General features: G+C 41.5%; 1 protein-coding gene across 1 annotated transcript in view; it reads left to right on the forward strand.

Moving 5' to 3' along the window:
* Positions 1-18698, forward strand: part of LOC105486040 (SMAD family member 9) — a 505567-nt gene that overhangs the window by 421566 nt on the left and 65303 nt on the right. The window contains exon 10 of the transcript XR_003018990.2: positions 3858-3943. The gene's annotated coding sequence lies outside the window, so the exon portion shown is untranslated. The remainder of the gene's footprint in view (positions 1-3857; positions 3944-18698) is intronic.

Here is an 18698-nt window from a genome sequence, read left to right on the forward strand (position 1 = left end):
TGAAAAGAAAAGAAAATCACAAGAAAAGAAATTTACAAGAAAAATAAAATTACAGGCCAATATCACTAATGAATGTAGATGCAAAAATCCTGAACAAAATACTACCAAACCAAGTTCAATTGCACATTTAAAGGATGGTTCACTATGATCAAGTGGAATTTTTCCCAACGATGCAAGGATGGTACAACATATGCAAATCCACAAATGTGATTCACCACATTAACAGAATGAAGAACAAAAAAAGAAACTATAACATCATCTCAGTAGCTGTAGAAAAATCATCTGCCAAAATTCAGCCTCCTTTTATGATTTTAAAAGAAAAAAAAAAAAACCCTCTCAACAATTAGGTGTAGAAGGCATGTATCTCAACCCAATAAAGGCTATACATGACAACCCCATAGCTAACATCATACTAAATGGTGAAAGTTAAAATGTTTCTTATTTCACATGATATACTTAAATCAACTCAAAATAGATTAAAGACTTAAACATAAGACCTTAGTCTAAAAAACTGCTAGAGGAAAACATAGTTGAAAAGCTCTGTGATATTATTCTGGACAACTATTTTTTGGATATAACCTCAAAAACACAGGCAACAAAAATGAATACAGAAAAGTGATACTACATCAAGCTAGAAAGCTTTTGCACAGCAAATGAAATAATCCATGTAGTGAAGAGACAACCTATGAAATAGAAGAAAATATTTACAAACGACACATCTTATAAGGGATTAATGTCAAAAGTATATAAGGAACTCAACTCAATAGCAAGAAAACAAATACAATTTTAAAATGGGCAAAGTACCTAAACAGACATTTCTCAAAAGAAGATATACAAATTGCTAACAGGTATATGAAAAAATGCTCAGTATTACTAATCATCAAAGAAATGCAAATTAAAACCACAATGAGCTATCACTTCACACCTGTTAGAATGCCTATCATCAAAAAGACAGAAGATAAGTTTTGGTAGAGATGTGGAGAAGAGGGAACCCTTGTACACTGTTGGTAAGATTGTAAATTAGTTCAGCCATTATGAATTATAGTATGGAGATTCGTCAAAAAATTAAAAATAGAACTACCATATGACCCAGCAATCCCACTACTGGGTATATATTCTAAGGAAATGAAATCAGTGTGTGGAAGAGATATTTGCATTCCCATGTTCCTTGCAGCATTATTCACAATAGCCAAGATATGGAGTCAACCTAAGTGTCTGTAAACTGATGGATGAATAGATTTCAAAAGTGTCGTGTGTACAATCATGCATCACTTAACAATAAGGATGTGTGCTAAGAAATGCATCATCAGGTGATTTCTTTTCTTTTCTTTTGGAGACTTAGTCTTGCTCTGTTGCCTAGGCTGGAGTGCAATGGCACGGTCTCAGCTCACTGCAACCTCCGCCTCCCGGGCTCAAGCCATTCTAGTGCGTCGGCCTCCCAGGTAGCTGGGACTACAGGCATGCATCACCACGTCCGGCTAAGATGGGGTTTCACCATGCTGGTCAGGCTGGTCTCGAACTTCTGACCTCAAGTGATCCACGCGCTTCAGCCTCCCAAAGTGCCAGAAGTGGATGTGAGGGCGATCTGACTGTGACATCTGTCACCGCATTGATCGCCAGGGTTGATTCGGCTGATCTGGCTGCCTTCCTCCCCCACTGCTCCATGTGCGTCCCTCCGGAAGCTGAGCGCTTGGTCGAAGAGGACCACCATCCCCGCTAGAAGAGGGCCAGTCTTCGGTCAAGGGTATATGAGTAGCTGCACTACCCTGCTAGAACCTCCAAACAAGCTCCCAAAGTGCTAGAGTTAGATATGTGAGACACCGTGCCCCTCCTCCTTTTTTTTTTTTTTTTTTTTTTTTTTTTTTTTTTTTTGTGAGAGGGAGTCTCACTCTGTCGCCCAGGCTGGAGTGCAGTGGTGCGATCTCAGCTCACTGCAAGCTCCGCCTCTCGGGTTCACGCGATTCTCCTGCCTCAGCCTCCCGAGTAGCTGGGACTACAGGCGCCCGCCACAGCGCCTGGCTAATTTTTTTTGTATTTTTAGTAGAGACGGGGTTTCACCATGTTAGCCACGATGGTCTCAATCTCCTGACCTCATGATCCACCCGCCTTGGCCTCCCAAAGTGCTGGGATTACAGGCGTGAGCCACCGCGCCCCGCCCCAGCCTCATTTTTTGAACATTATGTTCAACATGTTACTATACTGAATACTGTTAGCGACTTACAACCCGATTGTACCTCTTTGTGTATCTAAACATAGAAAAGGTACAGTGAAAAGAAATATTCAAAGTCGAATTAACAGTATTGGCAATTGCTTGGAATAAAGACAAGGAAAGAGTCCAAGATCCCAGGGTGTCCAGTATAGTACTGGTGTCATTAACGAGAGCAAACAAACAAACAAATCAAAAAAAAACAGGCCGGGCGTGGTGGCTCAAGCCTGTAATCCCAGCACATTGGGAGGCCGAGACGGGCGGATCACGAGGTCAGGAGATCAAGACCATCCTGGCTAACACGGTGAAACCCCGTCTCTACTAAAAAATACAAAAAACTAGCCGGGCGTGGTGGCGGCGCCTGTTGTCCCAGCTACTCGGGAGGCTGAGGCAGGAGAATGGCGTGAACCCGGGAGGCGGAGCTTGCAGTGAGCTGAGATCCGGCCACTGCACTCCAGCCTGGGCGGCAGAGCGAGACTCCGTCTCAAAAAAAAAAAAAAAAAAAAAAAAAAAAAAAAAAAAAAACAACCAGAGGAAAAGGAGATTTGGGAGGAAAGATGATGGCCCAATTTGGGATATATTGAATTTAGTTGATAATCTGTTATTGGGTACATAAATAAGTAAATCATAAACTAGAGGTACTTGTCTCCTCAAGTATGCACAACGTAGTGTTTAGGGAGGTTGGAAGTCTGCTGTTTACATGTGTGAGTGGACCAGCAGCCTCACATCTCTGTTTTTCAATATCCTTAAATGTAAAATGATGATGATGGCAAGTTACTCTTGGGGATGAATCACAATCAAATGAGCTGTTATAAGTAAAAGATTAAAACAGTACCTGGCCCAGAGTAAACACTCCAGAAATGCTAGATATTGCCACTATTGCTTGATCCTGTGGCAATGAAGATCTCCTTCTCATCCAACTTTTATGTGAAAGACAGAGATAGCAAAAGCTTCTGAGATGACTTAGGGCCTAAGATTCCTGGAACTCTTTGTGGGTAGCTCCAGAGGGCAGTTCTATGTCTATGGATGAAGAGTTAGTGTTGCTGTGGGAATCTCAGAGTCAAGTGCTGCAATATGCTCTAGAAAAGTGCAGAGTTTTGTGATTTGGTGGAGACAACCTGTACAAACTCTCAGGAGTCAATTGTTAAATGTTTGACAATGTTGCCAGCCAGTTGTTGAATATAGCCATTATTAAAAATACAATTGTAGGCCAGGTGTGTTGGCTCACGCCTGTAATCACAGCACTTTGAGAAGCCGAGGCGGGTGGATTACCTGAGGTCAGGAGTTCGAGACCAGCCTGGCCAGTATGGTGAAACCCCATCTCTACTAAAAATACAAAATTAGCCTGGCATGGTGGTATGTGCCTGTAATCCCAGCTACTCCAGAGGCTGAGGCAGGAGAATCGCTTAGAACCTGGGAGATGGAGGTTGCAGTGAGTCGAGATCTCGCCACTGCACTCCAACCTGGGCGACAGAGGGACACTCTGTTTCAAAAATAAATAAATAAAAAATAAAATTGTATAAGATTACAAATAATTAAGTTATACTAGAAATAAGGTAATAAATGCTGAACACTCACAATTTTAATTATTTTTACTACATTTTAATATTATCTGTGTTCTTCAGGCTATTCTCATCTATTTTATCCATAGGGTGGAAATATTGTATAATGACGTGCTACTCCACATCTCTTCACCGCATTCAATGATGTCACATTGAGAGCTTGAAATCAGCCATGGTGAGAATATTTATATCACAGAAGTTGATAACTGCTATGAATTTATTTATTGTTTTATTGATTGATTAGACCAGAAAATGGCAAACTGTAACACATAAAACAAATCTAGCCCATTGCCCATTTTTGTATGGTTTATGAGCTAGAGTGGCTTTTATATTTTTTAATTGCTGAAAAAAATTAAAAGAAGAATAATATTTTACGAAAACTATATGAAATTCAAATTTCAGTGTTCATAAATAAAGTTCTGTTGGAATACAGTCACGCTCATTGGTTTACATACTGTCTGTGGGTTGCGTGTGTGTTACAGAGGCAGAATTGTATAGACAGAGATAGTTGAGATAGAGACCATATGGCCTGCAGAGCCTAAAATATTTACTATCTGGCCCTTTACAGAAAAAGTTTTCCAGTTCCTTGTTTAAACTTAAGAAAGTGATGGATAAAATGTAAATAATGCAGATTAAACTTTTTAAATATGTCATGTCTCTGGCCATTGCATTGTGAATAGTATTTAAAAATTGAGGAAATGTTCTTCCAGCATTCCAGTCATTGACCAAAAAGTTATTTCCTGCATACATCTTTGATGTTTTACTTAGTCTCATTCATCGACTTAAATGAAAATATCCACTAACATTCATATGAGAACTACATTTGTTTCTCAATGGCAACTGTAGATTGGCTATAGATTTTAAAAGTTCAGCAAAAATTAACAGGAGTATTCTGTAAGAATCAATTAGCTATATGAGTATTTTTTATTATTTATAAGTTGTATGCTACATATTCTTTACATTAGTACAATTCATAATAAGCATATGTACATATACATAGGTATACTTTTTTTCCCCAGAGAGCCAGTTATTAATTCTTGTTTGTTTTTTGTTTTTGATATGGAGTCTCACCCTGTCACCCAGACTGGAGTGCAGTGGCACGATCTCGGCTCACTGCAACCTCCGCCTCCCAGGTTCAAGTGATTCTCGTGCCTCGGCATCCCTAGTACCTGGGTTTACTCGAGCCTGCCACCATGCCCAGCTAATTTTTGAATTTTTTGGTAGAGATGGGGTTTTGCCGTGTTGGCCAGGCTGATCTCGAACTCCTGACCTCAGGTGATCTGCCCGCCTCAGCCTCCCAAAGTGCTGAGATTACAGGTGTGAGCCACTACACCCGGCCCAGCTGTTAAATATTTAGTAACATACTGCTGGCTCAGTTCCTTTCCTCACCTTTTTGCATTCTTACCTCCCCTGGGAAATGGAAAAATCCCTGTTGATTCAGGGAGTTGGTGACCATTTCTTCTACGGCAGTATCATTCTGGTATTCTACAATGATCACAATTCAGGGGCTGGATGACAACAAGTCTAGGGACTGAGTGAGTCTGAAATAAAGATTAGACCAGGATCCCTCTGTGAGTCTTTTTCTTAAGCTTAGGCTTAACAACAACCTATTATTCAATCGTAACAGAATTGCTGAACTGTGCCCATGACTTCTCATGAGTTTTGGCTTAAATTATTTTCATCTGGGATTCCTTTTTTTCTTTTCTTATTCTCATTTCTCCAAATTGGCCTGGAACCTTGCCTGCTGGGACCCCCGAATCACAAAAATCTTTTGATAGTCCCCCAAGTGACTTATAAGCTTGGACATCGCAGGTAACTGACAAGCTTGGCCATCATCTAAGCCTGCCTAGTAGAATGCTTCTTCCTTGCTGCCCTTGCCTCAAAAAAGTTACACAAACTGAGACCCCAGGAGCCCTTGCCCAAATTAAACCCAGCCTCTGGGCAAACATTAAGTAAGAGACAACTGAAAGGATGACAAGCACTCCTTGTTCTCACTGAAAGTCTCTAACTACACAGACAGAAGGGCATGCTGGAGGCCTCATTGCAGAACTTGGATGTTAATGCCTTAGTCATTCCTTCCTCCCTAAATTTGTTAAGGCTAAGACTATTGGGGTCACTCACAGAAAATGAACTAGCACAGCTCATTCAGCATTAGTAATTAGGTGATGATATATTTATGTAAAGACAAATGCATAAAAGCTTTGAATTGGTAGCATCGTAAGAGAAGAATGTATTATCTGATTATTTTCTAAAGTGAAGGAAATGTGTGCTGCTCATTTCACAACTGTTCCCTTCACCCAAATGTGCTTCCTGAGCAAAAATGTGTTTTAGGCACATAATCAATGTTTTTATGTAATCATTTCAAAACTGGAGAGCCAGTTTAGATTACAACCATAATCAAAATTCATAGCGTGACGTTTTTTGAAACATTAGGTGTCTGAGAAAATTATCACACGATTTCACCGTGGGACTGTGTTGCCAATTGATTTTAAAACTACACTGATGATTTCACGGTTAGCTTTGGGCCCATCATTGACTAACATGTCACATCCCACCTTCCATCAGCTAACTATGTTCTTGTCGAAAAAATGTGAAGTCAAATCTGCTTGTGTTTTCTCAAACCAAGGAAAAACAGTGGGTGTAATGTTTTAAATTAAGCAAGGTTGTTATTCTGGTAGGTATAGAAGAACTTAAAAATAGTTCGTACCAACCCAGAAATCCCTTATTCATATTTCATGTATTAAGGTAGCTCTAACTATTATATTTCATCCTTTTGAAAGTTTCAGATTAAGCAGTCACTGTCTTTTCCTCCTCATGGATGACTTGCAAAAATAGTGAAACCCATTTTTCCAACAGGTTGCCTAAAGCAACAAGATTCCTATTATGTAAGAAAAAAAATAGATTGCTTATATTTAGTACATTAATTGTTGTCCCAAAATACTCCCCTAAGCTTATAAAATTCCTCCTTAAAGCTGTTTATTAGAATGGGGATTCATTTTAGTAAAGTTACAAATTGTTCGTGGCCAACAGTCACATCGTTCAATGTGTTGTATAAATAGCAGTAGCCAATGCCTGGTAATAGAATATGAGTATGACTTTTATTATATTATCACACAAATTTTGAATGGTTTCTTTATATTAATAACACTGATTATTAAGTGAGAAGATGGCCCTGTATAGTGAGGCTTGACTACATGGGATGAACATTTCTAATTCCAGGAATAAAACGAAGACATATGTACATGTATATCCATATAGGTATCTATATCTTTCTATGCTTACACATATGCATTCGTATCTATATAATCTGTAATGAGTTTGTTTTCCTCAAGTATATTTCAGTTTTACTGAATTAGACAAAAGCCCCCAAAAAGGGTATTGTATCGTCATCCAACTGATTAGAGTCTGAGTTTTACACTTTCCTTCAAGCACCTGACATTTTCTTCTTGTTCTGGCAGCCCCATTTTTAGTTCCTCCCTCCTGTTTGGTCAGAAATGAAACCTTGACAACATGCCACATTCCCCTGCAATCTGATTATAAATCACGTCTGTGTGTGTTCTCGGCAGCAAGCAGGAGCTTCATGTGGGGCTGTAGAAAGCTACACAGCTGGAGCTAAACTGTGATTTTATTCAGACTCTGCAAGAGAATTGGAGAATTATAGGCATAGATAATAAATACACCTCCAGGAGAAGAGAGAAAAGACAAAAGGGGGTCAAACAAAATAAAGAAGCACAGGTAGAGGCATACGATGTGCTCTCAGCTGCAAAGACTGAACAGGAGGCTGCTTCCTGTCAAAATTCACATCAGCACTTGGCCAGGAATGGGGTGGGATCAGAAAATGCTTCCTGAAGGAGATGGTGCCTGAGATGTGTCCAGAATCACTCACGTTGATGCATAATGCAAAGATCACTGGACTTAGAGCCAGAGATCATGGTTCAAGTCCTAGGTCTACTACTCATTAGCTTTGTGATCTCCAGCAGTAATCATTAAAGCTAACAGTTATCACCTCCTACTGTGTACAGGCAAGCACGATGCTAAAATCTTTGTGTGCATTAACTACCATATGAATAAGGCCCAATTATTTTCATCTCCATTTACTGCTACGGAAACTGCATTACAGAGACATTAAGTTACTTGAGTCAAGGAATGAGTAAAATAAGTGGATTTGAGCCACTGCCATGAACTACCACTGCAAACTCTAAACTTGCAAGAAGTGGGTTAGTTTTCTTAGATATAAAATGAGGCTAACAATGTCTGTCCTATTCTCACATAATCTTGTAAGGATCAAATGTAATAATGTAGTTGAAAATGCACTGAAAAATGTATATCCAAGAAAAATACAAGACGTTAATTCTTTTTCCAGCCACTGTAGCATTGAATGACTTCGCACTGTTGCTTCATCAACACGTGCCATAACTATCCTCCCCAGCCCAGAGCTACAAAAGCTCTGTGTGGTCATGTCATGTGCTTAATGCACAGAGGATATACTAACTGTTGGCTTCATTGCCCATAGGACACACACCCCTTGCTGAAAACCATTCTCGCCAAGATGCTCCCACTCCCAACCCTGCAAATGTGATACCTGAAGCTCATGTTAGTCTCAGGAAACACCACGTCATTAGGGTAATGCTTAAGGATTCCATCTGGAGGATTCCATCTGAGGCCTGTTCACGCACCAACTCCCTCCAACCTAAGCCCAGGTGTTGAGGAGTTATGATCTTGAACTTGGTTTTTTCATGGTGTCTGGAGTTCCTTTCTAGTTAAGCTTCCTAAGTTAAGGGAGAGGGGGCAGTTGAGTTTACAGTACTGTGATACAGCCAGATCTGAGATGTTTGGCCTCTTGAGTTTAACCGAATAGAGAAAGAAGGAGAGAAAACCTCTGAGGGCCTCCCAACTGCAAGCAGAGGCCTAACTCAGGGACTGTCTTACTGGTCTGTCATTGTGGGACAGACAGCTCTGAGCAGAGAGATGGTAGCTAAAGACTAAATGTTGACTTTCTGCACATTTCTCAGAGTTATACTGCCACATAGAGGGCACTATGTGGTTGAAAGGAAGCAGGAGAGTGACAGAGATGGCTCTTTCTCTCCAAGTTCAGTGTTCGTTTGAGTACAGGATAGATAATCAAACAGAATGGGACGTTTTAAAAAATCCCGTTATTTAAATTTTGCCTTGCTGTTTATTTCTAGCAGATGTGTAACGGTGAAGTCTAGAGTCCAAAGCAACCCTGGGAACAAAGAAGTTGAAACCGATGATCAATTCTTGAAGGTTCTAGTCTGCAAACACCAGCCAAACTTTATTAAGCTCTTACCTTTCCAGCACTGAGTTGGGTGCTATAGGCCAGTGCTTCTCAAACTTGAATGTGCACACAAATCTTCTGTCTTACTGAAACACAGGTAAATCTAGGTTGGGACCAAGGTTGCACATTTCTAAAAGACTTCCAGACAATGCTGATGTTGCTGATCCATGGACCACGCTTTGAGCAGCAAGGCTATAGAGGATGCAAAAATAAAGAAAACAGTAGTTCTGCCCTTAAGGAGCTTGTGTTTTGCCACAAGATTGACTACTAATATTTGCTTGAAAATGCCAGTCTGAAGCTTTCCAGATAATTTTAAGGATCTTTGAATAACTCTCAAAATATAGAGCCAAAATAATTCTCCTACAAGGAGTATTTGTGTGTGTCTTGTGGAATCAATTGTTTTAAGCTGATGTTATGGGGCTATAAGTTTCAGAATTCTACACTGTCAGATGTTAGCAACCCAAACTTTAGTTTTTCCTGAAAGTGAAAATATAATAAAATCACTAAGTGCTTAATAGCACGAGACATTTAAAAATATTGCAGTAATTTATCTTGTGTCAATATTTAATACAGAGCCCATCACTAACCTGGTGATTTGCATTAGCAGCATTCAACAATTTAACCCCAGGGGACTCAAGGAAGAAAGCTGCAACTTTCCTGATGCCTCATCGGGGCACAAGGGCAATGACTATAATGCCAACAGGTCTAAGGAGCTAGGAATCTTCCTTAACTGCAGCTGAAGAATTCTCTTCCTTCCTTCCTTCCTTCCTTCCTTCCTTCCTTCCTTCCTTCCTTCCTTCCTTCCTTCCTTCCTTCCTTCCTTCCTTCCTTCCTTCCTTCCTTCCTTCCTTCCTTCCTTCCTTCCTTCCTTCCTTCCTTCCTTCCTTCCTTCCTTCCTTCCTTCCTTCCTTCCTTCCTTCCTTCCTTCCTTCCTTCCTTCCTTCCTTCCTTCCTTCCTTCCTTCCTTCCTTCCTTCCTTTCTTTCTTTCTTTCTTTCTTTCTTTCTTTCTTTCTTTCTTTCTTTCTTTTTTGAGACAGGGTCTCACTCTGTTGCCCAGGCTGGAGTGCAGTGGTGGGATCATGGCTACAGCCTCGACCTCCTGAGCTCAAGCAGTCTGCCTGCCTCACCCTACCAAGTAGCTGGGACTGCAGGCATGTGCCACCATGTCCAGCTAATTTTTGTGTTGTTGTAGAGATGGGGGTCTTGCTATGTTGCCCAGGCTGGTCTCTAACTCCTGGGCTCAAGAAACCTTCCCACCTCAGCCTCCCAAAGAGCCACCATGTCTGACCAAGAATTATTTTAAATTCTTCTATTTAAAATAAAGAGCTGGATAACACTTTGAAAGGATTATAGAAAATTTACTAACAGGTAATTTAAACATACCTGTAAAAATCAAATTATAAATAATATAGAGGGTCAGGTTTGGTGGCTAATACCTGTAATCCTAGCACTTTGGGAGGCTGAGGTGGGAGGATTACTTGAGCCCAGGAGTTTGAGACCAACCTGTTTGAGTCCCTGTCCCTATGAATGGAAGGAAGGAAGGAAGGAAGAGAGGGAGGGAGGGAGGGAGGAAGGAAGGAAGGAAGGAAGGAAGGAAGGAAGGAAGGAAGGAAGGAAGGAAGGAAAGAAGGAAGGAAGGAAGGAAGGAAGGAAGGGAGGGAGGGAGGAAGGAAGGAAGGAAGGAAGGAAGGAAGGAAGGAAGGAAGGAAGGAAGGAAGGAAGGAAGGAAGGAAAGGAGGAAGGAAGGGAGGGAGGGAAAGGGACCCATACAGGGTGTTGCATGCTTGTAGTCTCAGCTACTTGGGAGACTGAGGTGGGAGGAGCACTGAAGCCTAGGATTTTGAGGTGGCTTCTGTAACTTAACTGCTCCATAACCACAAATTTCCTTGCATTAGTTATTCTATTTCTCAGGGCTTTGATGAAATTGTGTCTCCCTACCATTCTGCCACAAAGCTAAAGCTTTGGGCCTTTATGTCATCATGAAGTGGGTTTTGTTTTTCAGGAATTGAAGAATAAATTATTTTATTAAAAGGGCTTCTGAATTAGCTGGGCATGGTGGTGCACATCTGTGGGCCTAGCGACTCCAGAGGCTGAGGTGGGAGGATCACTTGAACCCGGCAGGCAGAAGTTGCAGTGAGCCAAGATCGTGCTGCTGCACTCCAGCCTGGGTGACAAAGGGAAACCTCATCTCCAAAAAAAAAAAAAAACAAACAAACAGTGAGGTAGCTTTTGTTTATGCACTTCAAAAGCAAGTATGATTTATGATACATCAGATTACATGCAAAATAAAGTTGTTGCTGTTGCTTATTAAATGGCAGCGCAGGAAGAGTTCTCTTTTGAAGACAAAAATTTTTTCTGTCACATAAAGGCAAAAAAAGACAGTAAAACCCTGGACCTGTCCTCCAAAAGCCATTGGATCTCCAGTCTTCATCTAAGAAACTCCTTTTGTGTCAAGACTTTAACCAAAGTTTTGCTTTATCTCCCAACATCTTATACAACAATAAATGTAATAATTATGAAGAGAATGAACTTTTTAACGGTACACTGATATCATATACTCTTAACCTTCAATTGTGATTTTTTTCTTTTAACTTCATTTTATTCAAATGTATTTTGAAAAGCTTTATACTTCCCAGATATAGTACTTTATCATTGATTGGATCAAGAGCTAGTGACTGTCTAGAAAAAGCATAATCCTTCCATTCATTCAACCAAATGTGATTGACTCTCTAGCTTAAAGCCAGATGCTGGGAGTCCAGGGATGAAACGCATCTCCCTGTGCTCTAGGAGGGGAGGCAGGCAAGTGTCAGCTGGCCATACCGAGGGACACTTTCCTGAAGCTGCCAGGGGAGCCAAAGGCAAAGGTTAGCTCTGCAGAATCGCCTCAGAGGTAGCCAAGTCGTGTAGGGAAGTGGCAACTGTTTTTGAAAAAGAGAGAAGTATGTGGGAGAGACCCCGGGCATGGAGAGTGTGGCCCACCCAAGGAACCACAGGTTAACTAAAGTGGGTGTTACTTGGGTGGGCAGGGTCTGGTGTGGGAAGGGCCTGTGCACCCCATATTTTATCCCAATGGTGATAAGACATTGAAGAATTTGATGCAGGAAAGAGATATCATCAATTTCATCTCAGAAACTCTGGAAACGGGAAGAGGAAACTGAAGGGCGGTGAGACGGTTGCTACAGGGATTGATGCAGATGAGAAATGACGGGCAGGGACAGAAGAAGGTGCAGACAGAGATGGATTCAGGCCCTGGAGACATAACTCCTGTTATACTTTATTTCGAGGAGAAATTCTAGTTTGAAGTTTCATCTCACCTTTAAGCACCTTCTCCAGCCCAGCTTTTGCCCTAAATGTCAGAACTGTCATATCAAATTGTCCATCCCCAAAAGAAAGTATGTCAGTCTTCCCACTTCCCCAGCTCTCGCTTTTAGTGCTTGAGGGGAAAGGAGAGGTTGGAGAAATAAGGCAGAAATGAGATGCTGTACTATTATTTAAAGGCCTAAATCCCTATGACCCCTTTCTGTTGTCCTTAATCATCCTAAAATAGTGCTATTCTCAAGACAGTATGCAGTTTGTGACCAGCAGTCAAACTTCTTGCCCAAGTACTGTCAGGTTTAAGACATATAACAAAGCAAATTCTTGCTGACGTTTTCTTTTTTAAGCATTAAAAGTTTTCCCCAGTCACTGTGGCTCACTATGTAATCCTAGCACTTTGGGAGGCTGAGGTGGGAGGATCACTTGAGCTGAAGAGTTCAAGACCAGCCTGGACCACATGGTGAGATCCCATCTCAACAAAATATCAAAAAATTAACCAGGCATGGTGGCACATACCTGTAGTCCTAGCTACTAGGGAGGCCGATATGGGAAGACTGCTTGAGCCTGAGAGGTCGACTTTGCAGTGAGCCTTGATCACACCACTATACTCCAGCCTGGGCGACAAAGCAAGACCTTGTCTCAAAAGAAAAAAAAATTCCACACAATCGAACAGAATCTCACATCACTGAATTCCCATGGGCTGATATATGTATCTGATAGAGCGTACAGTCAATTAACACACATTCACTAGTTAAATATTCTAATATGTGTTAGAAAACAGGTAACTAGCATATCACATCCATTGTTTCAGGAATATTACTGCTAAGAAGATGTTAAGTTAAAGTAAGTCATTTTAAAGGTGACATCTAGATATGGCAGAAGTAGTAAAAATGGATCAGTAGCTCAAAACTGAAAAATACTGACCCAATCAAATTTCTCATTCACGAAGAGACAGAAGTTTGGGACACTAAGTGAGAATCCCACTGTAGCAAACACAGGCTGTTTATCAACACTAAGTTCCGCTTTTGTATTGGTCCATTTTTTTTTTTACCTGAGGCGGGATAATTTACAAAGAAAGGAGGTTTAATCAACTCACAGTTCCATATGGCTGGGAGGCCTCAGAAAACTTACAATCATGGTGGAAGGCAAAGGGGAAGCAAGCACCTTCTTCACAAGACAGCAGGAGAGAAAGAGCACATGAAGGGGCTTATGAAACCCCTTATAAAACCATCAGATCTCATGAGAACTCACCGACCATCCGGAGAAGAGCATGGAGGAAACCGCCCATGACCCAGTCACCTCCCACCAGGTCCCTCCCTTGACATATGGGGATTATAGGGATTACAATTTGAGATGATATTTTGGTGGGGACACAGAGCCAAACCATATCACCTTTCCTCCCAAGCCTGCGGCTAAATCATGACTCCCAGCTCCCTGCAGTCAGAATGCGTGTTTCCCCCCACCCCCCACCGGCCCACATTCTTTCTCTTTCCTCACCTGCCAAATACAAGAACACAGCAGGGACTCCTAGGGAAGGATGATCATGTGGAAGCAAAAGCTCTCTTTCCCCAACACACACTGGAGAGTGACATGAGATAAGCCTTTAGGGTGGTGGGCCCCAGAGATTTGAGGATGGCTAAAGTAATTAGCTTACCTAAGTGAAAACAGCATCCCACAAGTAATAGCCCAGTTGGAATTAGGACCCAGGTGTCCTGCCTAAGGGTCTTTGTTAAGGATAAATTCGTGAGTGAGAGGGGAAAGCCAGTACTTTAGTTCTCAGTTTCAATTCTCTTAAAAGAATGAGATGCTGAGAAGCACCCAAATTGCAGAAAGAACATTTTAGATGACACAAGTTTAAAGTCAGTACTGTGACAATGAGATATTCATCTCCACAAGTTTATTTACATCAGGATATTATTGTTTCCATAGCAGACTAAAGCAAGGAGAGAAAAACCTTTCCAGTAGGCTTGAGCTTAATCAGATGAACCCAAGTTGACCCCATTCCCTCCCCTCAGCATCTGATCCCGACATCTATCCAATGTCTGATCTCTAGCTCAGTTTGAGGCTAGGGCAGCAGAGCACAGAAAGCATCCTGATAGTACTTTCCTGTCATGCTTGAGTCTAACTCCAGCCAGAGCTGCTTGCAGAAGCAAGGTGACGCATAGGCACAGCCCAGCAGCTGGTAAGTGCAGAGCCCAAGCTTCCATTCTGAGCTTCAATGTAAATGTCTTGATGCACCGTCTCCATTAGCTGAGTTCACGCTTGATAAAGGACCAGGATTGGCTGCTCTCCCAGCCTTGGGTACTGTGCAGCTTTGCAACTGTTCATGCAATTAAAAGGAATTCCATTTGTTCCATGGGCAGGGGTATATATATCTATATCTATATCTGTATATCTATATCTATATCTATATCGCTATCTATCTAGATAGAGATATATAGCTATAGATATCATGTCTCCCAGTCCCCTGCAGTCCAACAGCCCAACAGCAGATTCCTTCTGGGATTGTAGCTTTTGGTATTCTCTTTCTCTCTTTGCTTACAAACCAGAGGGAGAAAAAGGTGGTTTTGTTTTTGAATGTGATAGCCCATACCCTGATCATAAAGATGGGATGTCTATAATGGATGTAAGTCCCTGTCCTACAGGTAACACTTGATAGTGCAGGGAAAGAGCAATCAATGTCAAGAGTAAACATGGGGAAAGAGGGAAGGATATTTAGGATAAAAAGTTAATATAACTATAAATCAGTTGAGAACATTTATGCACTTGCCGTGAGTGGCTGAAACTACATAACTATCCAATTCCTGTGTGTGTTTGTTGCAAAGTGGGAATAGCTCTCCCTTTCACCAGTTAGCTAGTCAAAGTTTGCAGGTAGCAACAGGTTGATGCAAATAATAGTGTCTTGACTGACGTGAGCAAACACACAGAGATGCTCAGGAGGATATCCAGCCACAGTGAAAGGGAGGAGACAACTAAGGAGAAGTGAGTACCCGTCGGCCTGGGCAGACACCTACTCTGGGCAAGTAAACGGGCCCATCAGCTCAGTCAGTCAACTTACCTGCTCAGAAAGCTTCATCTTCTTCAAGAACATACCATCCACAGACCCTGCTTTGACTCAGTTACCCATGGTCTCCTTCCCAGGTCCTTTGTCCTTATGCTTCTCCCCTCAGGCCTCCTCCCTCATTACTCTGGCTCACTGAGCACTGACCATTTAGTTTTTCAAAACTCACCATCAAGTCCAGGAATCACTGATGAAAGACATATTAAACAATTTGCTGCCTAAAGTCAGTTTCTATTCATCTTGTGATGAATGGGATATCCTCCCTGGGGTAACAAAAACCATCCTAGGAGACCTGGGTCTTGCAGGTGGAACTTGCCCTGGAGCCAGGATGCCAGTAGGGCCACAGGCATAAGCTCTGAGGAGCGCCTCCCCGGCCTCAGATCCCATCCCCACAGTGCAGACACATGGAACATAAAGCCTGGCCGTGTCACCAGCAAGGGCACCCTCAGCAAAGAGTATACATGTCCATTTCCAAGTTTTAGTGGTAACATGTCTAGATATTTTAACTCTGGTGCCAAAAACATACTGGGAAAACAGAAACAACTGAACAGTTTGAATACCTCCATCTAATTTCTTGGGCTTTTGCTCCTGATAAAGGGTTGGCAAATGCTGTTCCTATAGTTCCTATAGTTCTCTCTCATGGCCACTTCAACAAAGGCCCCTACATTCATGGTCATGCATGAGTTCCTCAGAAAGGCCTGGATCTGTCTGAAGTCACAGGTTAAAAAGCCTCCAGAGGCAGACAGGTGTGGCACTCCCACACCCACAGCCCTGTCTGAACCAATTTCCATTGCTGGCTGACAAGGAGTGGGGTAGGGAGAAAGATGTGGGAAAATCAACAGAAGAGATAATCATGGTGTAGTCATACAAGACAATACACTAATATAAATAACTAGGATTCTACTTATTCATATAAGACAATAGTATAAATAACTAGGATTCTACTTATTCACATAAGACAATATAATAGTACAAATAACTAGGATTCTACTTATTCATATAATTTCAAAAAACAATGCCGCCTAAGATCCCTATCACTGAAGGATGTGAGAAAGAGTCAATAATCATTACATTTTAGAAGCAAACATTGTTGTTTATGGACACATTCTTATGATGCATAGTCATGCATTGCTTCACGGTGGGGATGTGTTCTGTGAAATGCATTGTTAGGCAATTTCATCATTGTGTGAACACTGTCGAGTGTGCTCACACAAACCTCAGTGGGATAGCCTGCTCCACACCTAAGCTGTGTGATACGGCCTCTTGTTCCTAGGCTACACGCCTCTATAGCATGTTACTGTACTGAATACAGTAGGCGGCTCTAACACAATGGTAAGTATTCATGTATCTAAACATATCTAAATATAGGTAAGGTTTCAGTGAAAATACAGTATTATAATCTTAACGGGACCACCATCATATATGCAAACCCTTGTTGACCAAAACATCATTATATGGCACAAGAGTGTATAAAAATTATGCACGGATTTGATCAACACCAAATTCAGGGAAGAAAACGAATGGTATAAAAGAAGGGACACACAGGTTGCTATTCCCTCTGAAACTGGGCGGGAGATACACAGGGGATGGTTTTACTTCTATTTTTAGATAAAGTATTTCAGAGACATAAAAAAGCACTAAGAAAGGGAAGTCTAAGATAAGGGTCAGGCCTTTGCAATCAGTGGGTGTGTGTGTTGTGGGGCGGAATGGGGTATGGGCAAACCACCACCAGCAAAGAACATAAAAGTTACCTGTTCAGTCCTATACGATTTTTTTGTAATTGAGAGTCTACATTTTGCATTTGGTTTTAGAAACAAAAGCTCCTTTGTAAAATAATTCACAGTGGAGAACCTATTTCTACAAGGTCCCCTCTAGCTGACACAAAACATCGGAAAGTAAGAATATTACCAGTGAAAGAAAATGTTATTGTGTCTGGGTCCATTTCAAAACAAACACACATATCATAGGAAAGTGATCAACCAACACAAGTGGGTAAAGGATGAGAGGAAGCTTCCCTAGCCAGGTCCAAAGCCTTAAGGCTTGAAAGGGACACACACAGCACTTCTACTGCCAAAACCTTACCCAGAATTGCCCTCAAGCTGGACATGGTGGCACACACCTTAGTCCCAGCTACTTGGGAGGCTGTGGTGGGAGAATCGCTTGAGCCTGGGTGGTAGAGACTGTAGTGATAGTGAGCCATGACTGTCCCACTGCACTCCAGCCTGAGCCACAGAGGGAGACTCTGCCTCAGAAACAAGACAATACACAACAACAAAAAAACAGAACTGCCCTCTCCCACTCCACACTTGGGAGGAAGCCATTTGTCTGTCATCCTTTTGAAGTACAAAAGGATAGTTGGAAAGTTTAGCATGTTCATGCAGTGAACAGAAACACAGACTCATATATTAGAATATGAAATAACAAGTTTTTAATCCTATAACATAAAAACAGAATTCAGTATTAATACAGGTCCTGTATCCCCTTTGTGAATCATGTGCAATAAATGTCAAAACATTTAGGGAAATAATTTCTTCACTGGAACCAGAAATGGAGACACCTTGAGAATGTTTGTCTGCTGGGGAAAAAAAGCAGGGTGGAGGGAATGCTAAAATCTTTTAAGAACTTCTGGGTACTTTAAAATTTTTTAAAGTCTTCATAAAATATGGCTGTATTTTTATGTTTATAATTTCATTAGAGCTTGAAAGAAACAAAAGCTGCAGTGAATTTCATCATACCCATTTCACCAAAACCTGCCTGAGTGTAATCTCTTCTATGTAAAGGAATCTAGAAGATATGGATTTCTTATCCTCTTGAGAGGTTTTGGAGGCAGAAAAAGCAAATCAAGTCTTCGGGACCGCCCCATGGAATCCCCTCTCCAGAGGCCCCTCTGCAGAGGCACACATAGCCCAGAGGGCTCAATAACTACTGGTCCAGGGCTACTAATTTTGGTGATAACAAGAGCACAATGCAAAATTCACATTTAATCTCCAATAAGCACCACCCACCTTCGAGGCCAAATCTACTCATTTTTCCTTCCAATCTTTAAAAGAAATTCAAAACAATTGTTTTGTTTTCCATTTTACCCATCTTGTAGCCTACATAAGTGCTGGGCAGATGCATTGGCTCACGCCTGTAATTCCAGCACTTTGAGAGGTCAAGGTGGGTGGATGGATCACTTGAGCCCAAGGGTTCAAGCCCAGGAGTTCAAGACCTGCTTGGACAATACGGAAAAAAAAAACAAAACCCACCTCTACAAA

This window comes from Macaca nemestrina, chromosome 16 (assembly GCF_043159975.1).
Source record: "Macaca nemestrina isolate mMacNem1 chromosome 16, mMacNem.hap1, whole genome shotgun sequence".
NCBI lineage: Eukaryota > Metazoa > Chordata > Mammalia > Primates > Cercopithecidae > Macaca > Macaca nemestrina.